The following is a 15,145-nucleotide window of genomic DNA, read 5'->3' as shown; positions in this document are numbered from 1 at the left end:
CCTCCATCCCTGCCCTCCAAAGTGCAGAAGCCATGAAGCAGGGGTAACGTCACTGTCCTTTGGAGGATTACAAATGAGCGAATGGTGTTGGGGCTGGGCACTAAGTGCTAGGGAACTATTGAATTTGGAACTGAGCCTCCTGTCGACCAGAGTCTGGGGTCCCCAGATTTGAGGTCCCAGTTCAGTGTGTCCAAGCTGTGAAGTCTGGATCTAGATCTGAATCCAAACTCCCTTGAAATTCAAGGGGGAAGGATGGTTCAGACCCCAGTGTCTGGATTGGGCCAATCTATGCTTATCATGCATCAGGTACCCATCTGGATCGAGCTCCACAGCACAGCAACAGCAGACAGGATGCGGCCCTTCATTAGCTGAATTGTAATTGAAACTCTTGCAGCCGAGTAGCTCCTACTCTAGCTGTTTGCAGCCTTTTAAAAAGCCCTTCATGTCTGGAGAGGCAGCAAGGAGGCTTTCGGAGTCAACAAGTTAAGAGCAGCCGTTCTTACTCAGCCTGCTTGACTCTCCTTTGCTCCCACTCCTTCCAAAGCCTGCTGCTCTGCCGAGTTTGCTGTTGCTCCTCCAACCTGTCATTTGTTCTGCAACAAGGATGTTGCCCCATTTTCCATTGGCTGTTGCCATGCCCTTATGCACAAGAGAACGAGGAAAGGGCTGGAGGGGTTTAGGGAGAAAATCCCAAGGCTGAGCTGTTTAGATGGCTAAAATCAGGAACAAATTACTCCAGCTGGAAACAATTCAGGACCATTCCTTGCAACCCACCTCCACCTCCACTCGGACACTCACCCATGCCCTCACCAAGAGGGGGCTGTGACAGACACTCTGTAGCCTCTGAGTTCTTGCTGCGAAAAAAAGGAGTCAAAAACCAAAGGATTTGTTTGTATTTCAGTATGGTATCATTTTGCAAAGCCGACGTTCCTAGGAGCTGCATGTGGTCCCACAGCAAATTCAAAACCACCACTTCAATGCTTCATTGCAGTTCAGTTCCTGCACCCTGCCAACATCATCTGCAAGTCCCCTTTGGGTGTAGATGCAAAAGCCATATATTGTACTCAGCCTTTTTCTATAGCTAGTTACTTGACAGTTGGCTTTTAACTCTTGATCTTGATAGAAATAAGTGCACAGTTCTACAGATATTTCTATATTCCAGGAAAGCAAAGAAAACTACATTGAGAAGAGGAAAAATTTAAATAAATATATTTTTTTAACATGTCTGAGGAAAAGACATAGCCAAATGGAAAGTTACAGCAATACCAGGGCTGCGGGGTTTGCTTTCATTGGGTTTTTTTTTTCCTTCCTGATTTCTCTTTTCTTTGGCTGTTTAGTCATCTAGGTACAAGCAGAAGCCTTAGCTTACAGGCTGGGTCTCATCTCTGAATGTATTTTGTAAGGAATAGCTACAGTGTTTTTAACTCTTTCTTTAGCCAATCATTTGAGGTTTTCTGGGAGATCAGACCTGTGTCCTGACAGAGAAAGCAACCTGGTTTCCCTTTCCTTCGTTTGTGGCAGTCCCGGGGCTGCCAACCTCTGTCAGAGCAATCCTCAGGTTAATCCTATTAAACGAGAGTTTTGTTGATATTCTGCAGTGTGCTGGCATGTGTTTTGCGGAGCAGCTCGACACACACACAGACTCGAGCCCAGGGACACAGAGGTGTCACCCACCGAGACAGCTCAAAGGCAACTGTCAGGCACGGATGATATTGCCCCCCAAATGGGCTAGGTGCTTCACAGAGCAAATTCACAGACGTGACATGGTTTCCTGACCAAAGAGCTGACAACCTCATCGTCGATGAAAGCAGCGAAGAGGAGGGGATGCAGCAACCGGGGGAAAGCAGGGAGCAACAGGGGATGGAGCAAAGGGCCAGGGTTACAGGCATGCACTCACTTCCCTATACAAACCTGGGAAATCACAATGTTACTGCTATATTTATGCCTCTTGTGGGAGACACAAAGTAAGTGGTGCTTTAGGAAGGCTCTGAATGAGAAAAAAAGGGAGAGATTGGTCAGGATATTACATGTGCAAGGGGCAAAGGTATGGGACTGGGAAAAAAATTGTCTCACACACACACACACACACACAGTCTGCAGCTTAAAAGCCCCCAAAGCAGGCCCCTTGAGTTTTCCTGTGCAAACACAAACCATCTGGTGAAGTTCAAGGATGCGTTACCTTAGTGGGACCCAGCCCCAGAATCTCCCCAGTTTTGCCAGCCTTGGGGCAAGCACTCTGCTCCTCGGGTGGCGATGCAAACGGAACAATCCCTTCTCCCATGGGAACATTCTGCCCTTCATTATGGACGCAATGTCCTTGGAGAGCCTCACGGGCCAAGTTCAAGAGCAGCCTTGCCTAGAGCAGATCAGTTCTGCTGCCATGAGCAGATGCTGCTAAGGACAAGCTGCCAGGACAACGAATTCTAACAGGGGCAGCCAGGAGAAGGCAGAGTGAAAGCAAAAGTAACACCTCCCTATATAATAAAAACAGAGCGAAAATAGCAGGCTGGCATTTAGCATCGAAGTCTGCATGTGTAGCTGGAAAAGAGAAAAAAATGACAAGCTGGAGAGCTGACAGCATAGTCCTAAGCTGGCATCCAGAGAAATCTTCTCCAGGGTGACCCGAAGTAAATCTATAGACAGTAGCTCCATACATAGCCATGTAAAGGCAGATGTCAACACCCGGAAGTCGACAAAACAAAAATCGCCAAAGGGTGTTCATACTTGCTCCCCCTGTCGACAGATCAAGGCCACATTGTGGGCACCATCATCGACAGTGTGAGCAATGCACTGTGGGTATGTATCCCACCCTGAGTGTTGGGGGAAGGCGGAGCTGGTTGCTGTGCATCTGGGGAGGATTCCCTCCAAGTTCTCCCATAGCCTCCTCAGCTGCCAGGAGCGGCATCCTGAGTCTCTCCTCCGCCTCCCTGCAGCAGCAGTCTGCCTGCTGCTGTGTTCCTGTGCAGGGCACAACAGGAGCGCTCCAACGATTTGCTCTTTATTCCCCAAAGGGAGCAGTGCACTCAGCTGTCAGATACTTCTCAGAACTTGGAAAGGGGAGGGGTGCATGCCTACAGGGCAGCCGAGATCAAACCAGTGCACAGAACGGTCACGGCAGGCATTGTGGGATGCTGGGGGAAGCCAGTTCTGTCGGCAAAACAAACAGCAGATTCTGCAGTGACTCTTTGTCCACCGCAAAGGGAGGGGAAAAGAAAAACGTCTCTTAGATGGGTGGAAGTTTTTTGTCGCCAAACCCGGGCGTTTTTCCCGACAAAAGTCTCACTGCTGTGTGTACGCTCTCGCTGGTCTGTTGCCAAAAGGCAGTTTTTGGTGACAAAACTTGGTAGTATAGACAAAGCCTGAGTGAAAGGCTAAGTGCTAGTAGTCACTGGAACAGCAGGAGTGACTGGTACGCTTGAGATGCTACTTGCGATATCGGGATCATTCTAACTCACTGGAAAAAATACTGCAAAACAATATTCCAATCCTTCCAGAGTTTGCACAATCTAGTAACTCAGCAACATGCTTCTGTTGAGTTCTATGGACAGAGCAGACTTAGCTGCCATGGCTGCTGGAGACATGGCATTCAAGCTACTAGTAATACATAAAGCACGATAGTAGGGGGGAAGCATCATCTAAAAAAGGGCATCCTGCATACAAGGTGGACACCAACACTCCCCACCTTGCCCTCTCCCGAGCAGTCCTGCACACCCGTGTTTGTAGATTCCTGTGGCAGATGAGCATCAACATCATCAAAATTATAACCCTCAAGAGTTGTGATGAACAGCTCAGCTTCTAGAGTTGACAAATTGCACCAGGAAATCAGCTTTCGGGTCATGTGTTTGGTCCTTCTTGTTAGGCTGAAAATATCACAAGAACAGCCTTTCCTTGCACTACTTTGACACCTTGTAGCTCCAAACTTAGATTTGCAACAAAACCCTAATTCAGGCAAGTTTTGCGTGATGTTCAATTGCACGACAAAAGTTCTGCTGAGCTTTAGTCTGTGGATGAAATGTTGCCTAGATTCAAGGATGGGCGCATTATGAGTGTATAAAACTAATTGGCTAGAGAGATAAACCACCCCTTTTTCCCGGCAAAATATGCCTGCTTTTATTTTGGGCACAAAATATTGCCCAGTTTGTGTTAGCTGAGAGTGCTATGCAAAAGAAGAGTTAAGCTTTACAGACTTCAGTGCTGCAGGTCTTTGAACAGGCAGAGAAGGTAAGCGCAACACATTAGGTCAGTCACAAAGGTCACTCTGTCCATACTGTACAGCATGACCCTTCTAAACTGCCTGTTCCCCCTGACGGTCGCCACCAGAGTTACTGGCCTGCAACCCAGGCGCTCCTGGTACTGGCTCACCCTGTAATAAAATCCTTTCCATTGATCTTCTTGGAAATGGAGTGAAAACCCCAAGACCCAAATATACAGAGCTCCTCAGGCTGCACAGTGAAAGCTCCTTAGCAAAGCTATTAATGGCCCTACACATGAGCCAGCAGTTTACAATGGGAATCAGACTCAGTGGTGCCTGGAGTGAAATTGAGAAAATTACCAAGCTAATCATTTAATTACAGCTTGGCGAGAAAGTCAAGCCAGGGTAATACTACAGACAACCCCCTTCATGACTGGCAGAGGAGTTCACAGGCCTATGGTCTGTTACCCGGGCCGGACTGTGTCGGCCCACATCAGCAATGCCTGCAACTCAGCTGTGCCAAGAGCAAGAGTTTCAAGGAACACGCAGCCGTCCTTGTAGCCACATGAATGGGGTTTCATTGGGCTCGCCCAGAAAGAACCACAGCATAGGCCTGAAGGACACAGGTTCTTTATGCCCAACAGCAAAGTTCTCAATGGTCTGCTTTGTCAGAGCAAAATGCCTTTGCCCACAGACAGTGGGGTGTTATGCTGTATGGCAGAGCTTCAAGATGGAATGAGAATTTGGGAGAGTGAAGGCTCCAAGTAGAAGGTTTTACTAGCTCCTCTGACTATTCCCCCCGCACACATTTTAGGATTCACAAATTAAGTTTGAGTTTTAAATGACAGATCCCCATCTCCCTCTCTAGGATGCTAGGGGAAGATGCAAGTAACCCCACAACTCCTTCTCACAGAGAACCCCAGCTCCTACTTTTCTCACTGCTGGTGTCTTCTAAGGGATGAGGTCACCAATGACCTATCACCCTCTCGCCAATCCTCTTGTCCTGTCTGTCCTGGTGGTAGGAGCTGGCCAGGAGTCCCAGGCACTTTCCCCCCTCAAATCTATGGATCTTCTTGGGGAAAAAAACTTCTCAGGACAAATTCTTTACATAGAGGGTTTCTTGTATTATTGTTCCTAGATATAAGCCACTGGTAATAAGAACACATTATAAACATAAATAGCTCCTTCATGCTATTTGTATTGCTGCTGGAATATCCTTAAAGTGAGGGCTATTCTGTTGCACCCTCCAGGTTTAAAACCAACTGATTCACCAAGAACATTATTTCCATTCTCTGTATAATTATGTCCATGAAATAAAGTTCTGGACTTGGTGGAATTTATTTCTTTTCTCTTTGTCTATCGCCCTCTCATTTTCAGTTCTTTAAATCATTATTTGCAGTGATGCATTCACCAAATAAAAATATATGCAGCGCATGGCTTATTCTGACAAGTATCATCCTGCAACAGATAAAATTCCAATAAACCCCACTGAAAATAATTAAAACAGAGAAAGGAAGCTAATCTCAGAGATAAAAGAATTAAGAGTCAATATCCCATGCATAAAACATACTCTGTGCTTAGTTTTCAATCTAAACCTTATAATCCCCTTTGATCAGAAATAGAGGGGATTGGTAAATGGATACAATTCTAGCTCTCTCTCTCTCTACTGTATTTTCAGCACTGCCATCACTAACATCACAATGGGCGGCATTTTCCAAAGCCGTTAGCCTTGGGCGACTTTGCTCCCATTGAGACCAATGCTAAAACTCCCCTTACTTTCAGTGGGGGCAGAGTTAGGCCAGTGCTGACCCCTTTTGGAAATCCCAGCCCTTTACATACCCATTTGAACCCTCAGCTCCGTATAACGGGGCCCTGTCTCCACCTCTTCAACAGTTACACTGCTTTCTTCAGCAGGGTTTTCTTGCTTCTCCTTTTCATCTGCATATTTCTATCACTTGGGCATGGGACATTGCCTGCATTTTCTTGCTTCGTCTCCATGACGACCACCACCATGGGATGCTCATGCCAAGTGCTCACCCTGCTCTTTAAGGGTCCATCTACACAGAGATAAAAGACTCGGAGCATGGGATTGGCTGGTCTGTGGCAGCTGACTCGGGTTTGGGCTGAAGGCCTAAAAATTGCTGAGTAGACATTCAGGTTGGGACCCTCACAGGATCCCAGAGCTTGGGCTTCAGCCTGTCTACATGGCAATTTTCAGTCCTGGAGCCAGAGCCATATGAGTTTGAGTCAGCTGACTCAGGCCAAATGGTTTGGTTTTTTTATCCCTGTGCAGACGAACGCTACGAGTGACAGATTTCCAGTTGTGAAGAAGTCACCTGGAAACCTGCTCTGGGCTCTGCCAGCAGCGGAGAGGCTAGTGCCACTGATTGCAGCTGCCCTGTGGATCCTGGAGCAGGAAGCTATCCCAGAGACAGCTGGGGTCCAGCCTGCTGTGGCAGCACAAGGACCTCAGAAGAGAGCTGGAACTGGATGGGGAGCGGGGGGAGAGTGCAGAGTCCTGGCCCGATGTGTGCTTGTCAGTTTACAGTACCCAGCAGTGGGCTGCAGCAATTTCATGCCGGCTTTTCCTTCAGTCCCACATGCAGAACATTGCCCGGGTGTAGCCTGCAGCTGACGAAGGCACAGCTTGTCATGGCTAGCCCCTGGAAGGAAAGGGTGCAGCCTTCTGGTAAAATAGCTAATAGCTATCACTGTCATTTGGGTGTCAAGGCTCAGAGATGAGTTCAGGAGGCCCATAAGATTCATGGGTTCATAGATTACAAGGCCAGAAGGGACCTCCTGTGTAACACAGGCCTGAGCATTTCTCCCAGAGATTCTCACTGCAAGCCCATAACTTCTCGTTGAACCAAAACAGACCTTTACAAAGACACTCAGTCTCCGTTTCAAGACTTCCAAGTGATGGAGGATTTACCCCTGTTGCTGGGTAAATTGTTCCAATGGTTAATTAAGCTTATCATTAAAAGATTGCATTGTGCTGTGAGTCTGGATTTGTACCACTCTCTCCATTGTAATTTAAATACTCCCATCACCTTCGAATCTGGGCACAATAGGTGAGATTTTCAAAACGGACCAGCATTGGCCAAATTATCCACTGCAGCATCTGACTTCACCCTTCCATCACTTCAGTTCTCCCTGATGGAGCCTCAGTCATCTCCTTTTCATCTGCATATTTCTATCACTCGGGCATGGGACATTGCCTGCATTTGAGCAAGGCAGAGCTGGGATGCATCAGCATATTGTTTCATAAGGTTACCAGAACCAAAAGGATCTGGTCACATTCAACCCTCGCAAGTTCCTACCTGCAATGAACCTGAAGTTGGAAACTTCTGAAGTTCACCCAGAGCAGTAGACTGCTTTGATGCCTGTGTCTCTGCTTTCGCCAGATCTCGTTCAGGCTTAGGTCAGGCTGTGTGCTTGTGCTCACCAGGCTCTGATGTGCCTTTCACACCACACCCTGAGCTTAGGTAAGCAGCTACCAGGAAAGAGAAATCAGATCACACATAGTCTGCATCCCCCAGTGGGCAGAAATCAGAGGAAATTGATAACACGCTGAGATACCATTTGAATGTTCATTTCAAAATATTTTTAAGAAACAAGATGTATCATGCTTCACAGGCTGCATTTTCGGAAAGCCCAGTGACTTTCATGGCTGAGAAGAGAAAGGGCTCATTTGTAATGAATACAAAGGGGATACTTCATTAAGGCTAAGGGACTTGAATAAACCCTGCTGTTTTCTATGACCCAACGCAACCCCTGTGCTGCCTAGCATCACCACACCGGATCGTTGTACGTCTTGGCAGGCAAGGAAGGGACTTCTGATACACTGTAGCACCTTGTATGGTAACCATCTTTAATGAGACGTCTGTCTACAAGATGAGAAACTGACACTGTGGAATCAAACAGGCGACTACTGTCTCTTTGCAGATCCATGCTCTGTATGTTTAAAAATACACACTGCAGCCCCCCCTTGGTTTACACAGTCTAAATCACTGTATAAATAAGGAGAAATTTTTTAACTCTGAAGGTAAATATAAACCATTGGAAGCACTGACCTCGGCACACAGTGATTTCTCTATCACTTGACATCTTTAAATTGAGATGGGATGTCTTTCTGAAACACACCATGTGGCTCAGCCAGCAGTGATAGCCTTGAAGCAGGAATCACTGGAAATCTATGACCTCTGTTATGCAGGAGGTCAGACCAGAGAAACATAATGGTTCCTTTCTGGCCTTCAAAATCTGTGAATCCATAAATAAATGATCTTGCATTTTTACTTCCCCTTTTATACAAACATCTTCAAAATGTGGCACCAAAAAGAGTTTGTGCTCAAAACACCTTGTGAGGCCAGATGCATGTGAAGGTCATTTCACTGCTGAGGAAACTGAGGCAGGGGGCGTAAGTGACTTGCCCAAGGTCATACAACAGAGGTGCTCCTTCTCTTCCCTGTTACCAGCTGAGAGGAAGATAACTGGGGGGCAGAACTGAAATGAACAAAAGCAGATAGTGTGAGCAACAAGGAAGAAAGCCAGTAATTCTCTAGAGAGAGCAAAAAATGCACTAGATCCTTTCCTGACATCGCTCTTTCATGAGAAGAGTTGCTGTAAGCGCTGCAGGAATGTGCTGCAATCACAAATAGGAGGGGACTTGGCTATACAAGCAGCCCATTAAGACGTGGTCTACATGCTATGAAAAAGTCTTAGAACACCCACCCTATAACGTAGCAGGGGCATAGCCAGAAACAGGCCCCAGGAATTCTGACTCCCAGAGATCTACACTAACCTGCAGGGGTTGCACAGTTTGTCCCAATATGGAGGATTTTGATCGTTGTTCCACTCCAGCCTTTCTAAGGAGGGTGTCTGCAAATATCTGGCCAAGTTACAGTTTCCCTGAGGTATGTAACATCTTACTGTCCTCAGCCTTCTCTGGAGTGAGTATCGCACACATTACACGGTTGCTTATATCTGTGACACAATCTGGTGTTATTTCCTTCTGGCAAAACACAAGAGATCACCACACACAGCGTGCTGCCTCCCACCAGCAGTGCCGATTGATCTGAATTACAGAAGCATTTATGCTGTATGTAATGTGGAGCCAACCAAACCATTCTAAACTAATCAGAATGTGGCGAGGTGTATAATGGTCTCTAGTGTAAGTACTTATAAGACTCCCAGCAGCATAGTTTCTGAGGGCCTCACAGTCTATCCACATAACACCCCTGGGAGGTAGGACAGTGCTATTAAGCCTGTTTTACAGATGGGGAAACTGAGGCACAGAGCGGCTAAATTACTTGCCAATAGTCACACAGGCAGTCTGCCCCAGAGCAGAAACTTGCACTAAGGTCTCCGAGTCCTAGGTTAGTGCTCTAATCCCTGGGTCATCCTTCCTCTCAAAATACTACCTTGGTGTTTGACGATTTTACTTTGGAAACTTGGAAATATTTGTAATTTGCAGGTTTCTTCATTGTTATGTAAGTTGCATGGCACCATGGGAATCCTCCTATGACAATGTAGGTATAGAGCAGCCACAACATGGCGATAAGCTGTTGAGATGGGAACAGCATTGGGCCTAAAGATTGTTTCCTCTTGTTCTCTAATACTTTGGCATTAGTGCCACAACTTTTGCAATGGTGCCTATCCAGACAGAGCCTAGCCTTGCGTAGCCTGTGATGACAGAGGCATTTCAGAAGCAGATCAGATATATTTCCAGATGACATAGAAAACCAAACCTTAAAGCTTGCACAATGACAGAGGAAAGCCTCCGAATGCTAACAATATTATCTGCCTTTTTTTTTTTTTTGTGGCTTTAAGGATCACAGAAGCTTAATTCATTTATTTCACCACAATTGCTTTTTGCAATGAAATTCAGCAATTTAAGTCATTACCTCCTGGTAATTGCCTGTTGAACATTTGATTGCACATACACTGCTTCCGAATACTGGTGCCTTGCAGATGTTCCTGGGAAGAGCCGTATCAGCACATTCCAATTCACCTCTTTGTGGGATCTTCTCACAAAGTATCTGCCACCCATGCCATACGAGACCATAAGGCCCACCGCTTCAGACGTTACCTACAATGCAACTCTGAAAAGAGACTCAGGGGTCAAAGTGGAGGAGGGAAAGCGGTGATCCTCTTTCAAGCTCCACCCACAAAATAAGCTCCACCCAAGCAAGTCCCCAGAATAAGACTCTGAGGACAGCAAATTGTGTAGATGTTCAAAATATGGCCCTGCAGACTCTGTGAGCTCCCCTGGGTGCCCCTCTGTTTGGTTGAATATCCCCAGATGCTCTATTAGGCTTCTTCCAGGCCCGCCCATTTGCTCCCACTCAACAGATTCTGTGTTAGATTGGCTCAAAATTGCAAGTGGGGAGATGATTTTTTTTCTAACAGGCAGAGCCACAAACTGGGGCTTGGATTCTCTTCTGTCTGCACTAGTAATGAGGATTCTGCAGTTGGTGGCTCTCTGGTGTTGAATCATGAGGGTCCAGGCCCCACAGATGAAGGAGCTCTGCCATCTCTGCCCCAAGTGATTGCCTATGTCAGTAAAGTACTCGCAGGCAGCAAAGCAGCGACTGACTCTTCATGTGGGTGGCTGCAGGCTGTGCCAGGGGCCGGCTTTTGCTAATTGGCCCTGTGTTTCTGGTTAGCCCAGCAGGGGCTAAACACAGTGAAAATCTGTTAGTTGTTAGTAAGGTGACGGCTCTGACTTGGAGACACCTGGGGAGCAGATCCTGTATGCAAGGAGGAGCCATTTTTACCTAGACAATTTTCTGACCATGATCTAATTTTAAATAGCTCTGTGCAGCATCCCCACCCTGCTGACTGACTGCGTGTTGGCCTGCTAGGGTCAGATCTTTGGGCCAGGGACCGAGAAACTGACTAGTCCATTTTCAGGAGCTATATAAATAAAATAAGAAGTAGCAGAAACAGCTGAGTGCCAAGCAGCTCCAGGTTGTGTTGTGTCCAAGAGGTTGGAGGAGCTCATGGCAATGAGTCACAGCAGTGAAGCGCGTGACTGGACTTCCCTGACCCTGTTTTCACTGCACGGGGTATGGACGCAGGACTGATGAGACTCTCCAAGCCTGGCGCTGCCTACACGGGGCTCAGTGTAAGACCCAGAAAGCACGCTTTTCTTGGCTTGCCCTACCATCCTGCCAGTGGTCCGGAGAGTTTGTCTTCCGGATGTTACAGGAACAGAATTCCTTGCAATTCTGAGTTTCCTGGTCCTGAGCTGGCCTTGAAGGCATGTGCACATTTGTACATTTCACAGCCAGGCCTGTTGCAGAACAATTATGAGAACCCTCAAAAGGATCAGCCCAGATAAACAACCAAAAGTTCAGATGCTAATTGAAACCACTTGACCCTGTCTGGTCTGTAAACAGGGCTGGGAATTCTCTCACTGGATTTCTGCTCCCGCTGACTTCATATCCAGGTTGGGATTCCAGCAGGAACACCACCCTCTGGTGGTGTTTTTGTTTCTTCTGTTTCCACCCAAAGTTGAAAACAGGATGGGGTAAAATGAAACACGTTATCCTGAGAGAAAAAGGAATCACCCCTAAAACAAAAATCTGAGCTCATCTTGGAGACCAGTTTTCTCATCCTTAGCAGCATGGGCACAAGGAGCCAGATGTGGAGCGATTCTGCCTGCTTTAGGGTGCATTAAGGCACTCTGTATAACCACTTCCTCCCATGGATTGTGACAAGGGTTTGAACCAGGCACATTCAATTTGTGGTACAGACCTTGATCACTTGAGCCAAAGAAGCAGTATCAATAGTAGGTTGTTATCCTCTAGTGGAGCAGCTCCATTACACGCTTTGCCAGGGACGCGGGATTAGGCTGCTAAGTAGCTGGTTGTCTTTAAAGGCAAAGTAGCAGCTCTGTGAACATCTAATGAGCCCTTGGAGGCTAGGATGCTTTTCCAACAGCTAGTGAAGGGCCATGTGGTATTTTGACGTTCCATCTAGGAAGCATAAAAGAACACCAACAAAAAATAGCATTGCAGAAATATTAAAAAGCAAGAGATAAAAAGAAGCTAAAAAGAAACGCAGAGGATTAAAGCTGAAAAGACAGGCTGCTTCTGCAGGGAGATAAACCGATAGTTATACACAAGCAGATTAGTTCAATTCTCCCAGCGGATCCCAAATGCCAGTCCTTGCCTCTTTTATCCTCTCCATGCAAATAGGAACCTGCGTGCCTCTGAAACAAAATACTCCCCTGCTCCCCGCCTGCAATGCACTGACTCTATCAGAGACTCCAAAGCTAGCAAAACTCATTGTGTTTCCAGATGAGTTTGTCACATAAGTGCGAGTGGAGAAGTTTGTGCTCTTGATTGCTGCCTCTGACTCTTCCCTGACAGACCTGCAGTTCCCCCAGTGCCTCGGTAACCTGGATTAATAAAACATTTGCTTTGCAGCATGGGCAGAGAAATGCAGATGCACAAGGACTCCGAGTGGGTCATCGAGATACCAGTTCTTGCAGAGGAAGCCTCCAGACTTCTTTTCCCCCAAGTTTTGGCATCAACTGTGGGTTACATAAAGCACAAGGAGCAGATCCTATTAATAAAGTACCCTGAAACTGTCACTTGAAAACAATAATTGCTCTCAACTGCTCTTAGGAGTGAAAATGCATCTGTTCAATGGTGAAATTAAATCCTACCCATCTCGGGAAAGAATATGGGAAGATGACTCTGGTTTCCATGGGTGAGTGCTATATACCTAAGGGAGGGCTATCTGATGTCATTGCTCAGCAATCCATCTCTAGCTCACATGAAAGGTGCAGTCACCTGCATTCTTCTCTCTGCCTGGGTCGGTTAAAATCTTGGGCTGGTGTCAATTAGGATACCCCTTTGATTTCAATAGCTTGAGGGTGATTTATACCAGCCCTAAGGCTCCAACCATCCTTACTTGGGCTGAAAGAAGCAACCAGTATTCTCCCAGCCAAGTGCTTTTCCTGCTGCTGTGTTTTGCAAAACAGCATTTTATTGTACTGCGCTGACTGTATCATTCTTTTTTTTTTTTAAATATGGAATGCTTCACGAATTTGTGTGTCATCCTTGCGCAGGGGCCGTGCTAATCTTCTCTGTATCATTCCAATTTTAGTATATGTGCTGCCAGGCATCTTTCCTCTCAGAAAAATATGTCATCTCTCCCCCTTTCTGAACAACACTACTGCTCCATCTGTGACTGGGGACCCCTCCGTGTGCCATGGTGCAACCTGGTCCCACCTGATGGTCCTGCCATTAAGTTGCCCATCCCGTAGGAAACTGTCTTTGGCCATCTACCTGTGCCATCAGCAGTGAAGGGCCAAATTCAGCCCTGACCCAAACAAGCTCACTGCAGCTGCTCAGTCCAGGGCTGCATGTGGGCTGGGGAGCCTGTGCCCTTTCTCTCTTTTCTGATACAGCTACAAGTTTCTCAGTACTTGGCCCATAAGCTCCTTGGGCAGGGACGGTGTGTCCCTCTTTGCAGTGATTTGCACATAAACAAATACCACCCCCTCCCACTCGCACCCAAAGCAATCTGCATGCAATGGACAAAACCAACCCATCGTCAGGCTGTTCCTTGCCGGGTCCCAGTCTGGCTCCTCTGGCTGCAGGGGACTGACTTTGCCCAGGAGGAAGAGGAATCCTTCCAGAGAAAAAGTGCCCAGCACCCAGAAGAACCATTTCTCTTCTCCCTCCCAGCCCCCCTTGTATCTCCTTCCTTCATGTGGCTTTACTTCTCTCCCCATTCACTGGCCGTGGTGCTGAATGCAGCTTTCTCCAAGCCTAGGTCACCCTTTCTGAGCTGTTTAGTCTACGTTCTGCACATACCACCAACCTGCTTTTATTGCAGGTGGGGGACAAGGTAGATCAACCCCCCCTGTGGTGTTCTAGCCACACCCTGGGGTCTGGATCAGGCCTGCTGGGTCTGGCTTGGGGCTGCAGGATACAGTACGCAGGGAAAGTTCACAATAGAATTTTCTCATGAAATATTGGCAGTGCAGGAGAATGCAATTCTGAAGGCTATTTAGCTGGAAATAAAAGGAACTTTGAAGTGTGCTCTAGTCAAAAAAGCAGAAAATAACTAATTTGATGGCTGTTTGCTGCTGCGTTCGCTCCCCAATTCTGACAACATCAAGAAAAAAAAAGAAAAAAGCCTTCTCAATGCTCCACAATCCAGGAAACCCAGTCTGGGCTTGGGTGAAAGCTGTCAGTTTAATACCATGCTGAGGTCATTGCACTGAATCCAACCCTGGCTGACTTCTCCAGGCAGGAAGCAGAGCATCTGCGCGATTAGGATGAGGTGAGAGGATGAAACAGAGGAAGAGATTTGAGTGTGAAATGGGAAAAGACAGCTTCTTCTAAACAGCCGATATTCTTCTGCCTGCAGCAAAGGGTTAACTAAGGTGCCATGCCACACTCATAAAGGAGATGCACCACGTACATCCCACTAGAGCCAACAGTGAATTTCCCCTGCAGAGAACAGCCACAGCCAGTCACGGTAACCATGGCAGGGATCTCCCAGAAGCTGTGCAATTCCCTTTCATCCATTGTTAGGCAACAGTAGCAGCTATGTCAATGCAATTATTAGTATTATTTATTACTTGTATTATCATCATGTCTGGGAGCCCCAGATGTGGCCCAGCACCCAACTGTGCTTGGTGCTGTACAAACACAGAACAACAAATTATTGCAAATCTTCTGCCCCAGCCAGAAGGAAGGAGGGAGGGGAGACCTCCAAAGAAAAATCCCAGGGCTACAGGGGGGCACGGTGCTGGGGCTACAATAGGTATCGATGCTTCTCTCGCTACTCAACCAAAGCGCCAGCATTCTGTGGTGGGCGATTACCATGTGAGGTCCCCCTGCCAGGGCAAAGAACTTATTCACTTTCCCTCCCAGAAATCCATTATGCAGCATTGCTAGTGTACACCCACTGCGTGGCCCACCCCAGAGG

At 47.1% G+C, this 15,145-nt stretch overlaps 1 non-coding gene across 1 annotated transcript; it reads right to left on the bottom strand.

Annotated features, from left to right (window-relative positions):
• Positions 1 to 13,226: 13,226 nt before the first annotated feature.
• Positions 13,227 to 13,328, bottom strand: LOC116836817 (U6 spliceosomal RNA). The gene has a single exon (XR_004376541.1). It is a non-coding gene; the product is annotated as a U6 spliceosomal RNA (small nuclear RNA).
• Between the last annotated feature and the right edge of the window lie 1,817 nt (positions 13,329 to 15,145).

Source organism: Chelonoidis abingdonii, chromosome 22 (assembly GCF_003597395.2).
Source record: "Chelonoidis abingdonii isolate Lonesome George chromosome 22, CheloAbing_2.0, whole genome shotgun sequence".
Lineage (NCBI taxonomy): Eukaryota > Metazoa > Chordata > Testudines > Testudinidae > Chelonoidis > Chelonoidis abingdonii.
Note: the sequence above shows the minus strand (reverse complement) of the source record. Positions and strands in the feature narration are given on the sequence as shown.